This window comes from Mastomys coucha, unplaced genomic scaffold (assembly GCF_008632895.1).
Source record: "Mastomys coucha isolate ucsf_1 unplaced genomic scaffold, UCSF_Mcou_1 pScaffold14, whole genome shotgun sequence".
NCBI lineage: Eukaryota > Metazoa > Chordata > Mammalia > Rodentia > Muridae > Mastomys > Mastomys coucha.
In genome coordinates, this window is record NW_022196896.1 from 120,708,882 (window position 1) to 120,712,782 (window position 3,901).

A 3,901-nucleotide genomic window follows, 5' to 3' on the forward strand; every position below is an offset into this window, starting at 1 on the left:
AATATAATTAAAATAAAATAAATTTATTTAATAAAATCTAATTATGCTCTTTATATTTTATAAGGAAATAAAATTAAGAAAATAAAACTATAACATATGAAAGGAAAGAAAAATATTTTATAAACACACAAAAAACATCATATTATCAAATAACAAATGCTCTATCTTTATATGTACTAGACTGTGAGACTAAAACTAATTGCCATATGGCACATTGAATATTATTCTGAGCAATTGAATGTGTAGGAATTAAATTCAGGGAGGAAAGTACATTGGGAACAATCTCTGCCTCAGGTTAGAAAGTCTAAGAAATGAGTAGCACTCTATTATTTTAATCTCTATTTTAAAAGCATAAGACTAGAAAAAAATATGTGTACTCTAGAAGAGTTGTCTATGTCAGGATTAAGTTTCTATAAAACAAAACTGCAACAATAGCTGGCCACCACGCCAATCTCCAAGTCTCTTGGTTTGTACGTCTGTGTTACAGATATAATTTCCATCATCTTGGAATAGATGGTGGAGTTTATAAACCTTCCTCCTGTGCTGATAGAGGGTGCTGACAATCCCCAGTAGAAACAAAACAAGAAGCCTTATTTTTATGCAGCCTTTCACTGGCTCTGTAATGACGACTCGACAAACATGAAGTGGTTAATTTAAGCAGTTACCAATAAGAAAACAGTTACAGAGCTGAACAATTCATCTCACCTATGTATGACAGTCAACTGAGTGAGACAATGTCTTTCTTGTGCATCTTCTGAATGGATTCCCCTACTCAATTCATTGATGTCACATTTGTCTTTAAAAAATTCTGATCTGAGTTCTACATCCTAAGAATGCAATGTCAATAGTAGTAGGGACCCATCTTTAACCCCCAAGATGCAACCAAGGCTGATACCTAATATATATTGTTTTGGTAGTCACAGAGACTACATTGATCACATATATGTATAGGTATAGGTATAGGTATAGGTATAGGTATAGGTATAGGTATAGGTATAGGTATAGGTATAGGTGTGTGTGTGTGTGTGTGTGTGTGTGCATATATATGTGTGTATGTGTGTGTATACATATGTGTGTGTGTATTCACTTACAAGGTATTATGTATAATTTTAGGTATGTATAAAATAACATGATTTCTTGAAGTTTTACCAAACAGCCTTGATGTGACTTGTCAATAATTCCTCCTTTTCCTTTTGTATTGACATCCCTCCCTTCTCCCCAAAAGGCATGCCTTCCCTGTTCCTTCATTTTTGATGTCATATTATCTGTATTCTATTATCCGTATTCTATTATGCCCTCCTAAATCTCACCACCACCTGTGGTCCCTTTATACTTTCCTGGTTTCTCCGGTTACTCCATAATTTACGCTCACATCAGAGGGTTTGGAGCTAGGAATCACGGGTAAGATAGAAATGTGGCATTTGTCTTTCCGTTTCTGGGTTTATTCCATTCACTATTATGTTTTCATGCCCATCTGTCTACTGAAAATCTCATGATTTCATGTTCCTTTAGAGATGAATGGCTTTAGCTGTTTGTATGTAACACATTTCAGTTATCCTTTTATTTATTGAAGGACATTTGGGTTGTTCCCATTTACTGGCTAGTGTGAATAAGATAAGAGTAAGAATCTGCAGAAGGTGTAGAGTCCTTTGGGCATATGCCAGGGAGTGGTGTAGCTGCATCATACGTTAAATTTATTTTTAGTTGGTTTTTGAGTTTTGTTTGGTTTTGTTTGGTTTTGTTTGGTTTGGTTTTTGAGTGACATTCCATACTCATTAGTAAAATGGATGCACCGATTTACATTTCCACTAAGAGTGAAAGAGTTTCTTTTTCTTCACTACCTCATGAGCATTTTCCAGGCCTTTTGCTTATCATACTTTGAAAAATCCCAAGGGATAGAAGAATTAGACAGTTCTACTGGTCGGCAATGCCTATGAACCACCATAATTACCAGCTTGTCAAGCCATGCACAAAGCTACAATTGCTCATACATAGTTGCGTGGCATCCAGCAGCTTCCTAATTGGACTTAAAACATACCAAACGTGATTGATATAATTTTCTTTAATTGTAAACACATTTTTAAAATATTAGTTTTTTCATTTTAAATGTTTTTGTATCCTACATCATGAACAATGGTTTTATAGTGCACTGGATATTACCAGAGTGACCTAAAATCTGAATTTTAAATCCTTCCAAGTTATTCATTTTTACCTTTAACATGTTTACTTAAACAATAATAAGAAAATATTCTCTAATGCCTGAAATGGAGTTCTAATACTTTACTGTAATTTGTCTTTTTATATATTTATTTATTTATGCTTGGTTGCCCATGGGTCCCCAGGGACTCACATTTGAAAGGCAAGCTCTCAGGTCACCCCAATACTTTTGCTATAGTTTGGATAATGCAAGAAGCCATAGTTTGCAAACATTCAATCTTGTTGTCTCAAAGTAGCAATCCGTAAACTTCTCTTCCATTATGAGAGTATATCTCCTCAAGAGAAACTTCTTCTTCAATAATATTGTACGCTTGGGAATGCCACCTCACCGCGGCTGTGAAACTGACTTTCATTCTGTTTTGCTTAGCAAAATGGACTTCATAGCTTTCTCAGCTCAAGCTCCCTGACATTCTAATTTAAATTCAAAGTGCATTCGGCCTCCTCAAAGTTGTTTCAGAGGCAACATCTTCATCTATAAACCTTCTCGCTCAAAGCAATTTATCTTTCCATTTATAAATCTTTAGAGCACCAGCATTTAGAAACATAAAAATTTCACTCATGTGACACTGCTGTGTTTGTTAGGAATATTGCCTTAGGGTCAAGTTTAATGTAAATTGACATAAGAATGTCTTGTTTAGTTGAGAAATGCTCCACACTTATACATTCACTTTATTTTTCTACCTTCACTGGAACAGAATTTACATGTAAAAATTATGAATTTAGTAAGTACAATGTGATGTTATGTGGTTTTTTTATGTATACAACTTTGTTAGAGATTACCACCATTAAGCTAATTGATATACTTTGATACTATTTTTATGCATGTGTACAGTGTTAATTCTTAATTTCTCCTAATTGAGACTAGTAACACATTTACTATTAATTATAATCATTATGTGATGAATTAGGCCTCTAGATATTTATTTTACAGCTAAATTCTTATATTCTTCTAAGATTCATTTTTTTATATGCTCAGAGATATCATGTTACGAGAAACCGTAACAGGCATCTGAAATTTATATTTAATAAAAATACTTAGAATGTTATATTCCAAAAATTATGTATTTTGTTACATAAAGGTTTTAATTATAAAATTAGTGGTTTTCTCCCTTTTCATATGTAAATTAACATATAATTATACCGTCATTTTTCTTTAAAAAATAGCTCCATCAAAATGAAGTATGCTGCCAGGCATGCCCAAGGTCTCTGGTGAACAAGGAATCTGGTTTCCTTTACCTTCTTTTGGCTGTCTATCTGTATGCCTTCTTAATTAGGATAGATAGTATCCACTGATGGCTATATTCTTTTTTGACTAGAGGCATTGATGTGCAACAGGTCTCCTTAGTCACCAATTACAAACTTTCCACCAACAAGGAAAACTACATCCACAGAATTGGTCCAGGTGGCGGTAAGAATGTGGCCATTAACATAGTGACAGAAGAAGACAAGAGGACTCTTTGAGACTGTGGAGACTTTCTACAACACTCCTACTGAAGAGATGCCCCTCAACACTACTGACGTCATTTGAGGGGCTGTCCTGCTACCTGGCCCTTGCCCAGGGTCCAGTCCTGGGCTGAACAGCTGGAGGCGGGGAAGGAAGGGAGCCAAGAGATGAACAGTTTGTGTTTGTTTGTTTCAGTTCTCTCTCTCTCTCTCTCTCTCTCTCTCTCTCTCTCTCTCTCTC

At 34.9% G+C, this 3,901-nt stretch overlaps 1 non-coding gene across 1 annotated transcript; it reads left to right on the forward strand.

The window, feature by feature from the left end:
- Nucleotides 1-3,379: 3,379 nt before the first annotated feature.
- Nucleotides 3,380-3,475, forward strand: LOC116089589. The gene has a single exon (XR_004118374.1). It is a non-coding gene; the product is annotated as a small nucleolar RNA SNORA67 (small nucleolar RNA).
- The last annotated feature ends 426 nt before the right edge of the window (nt 3,476-3,901 follow it).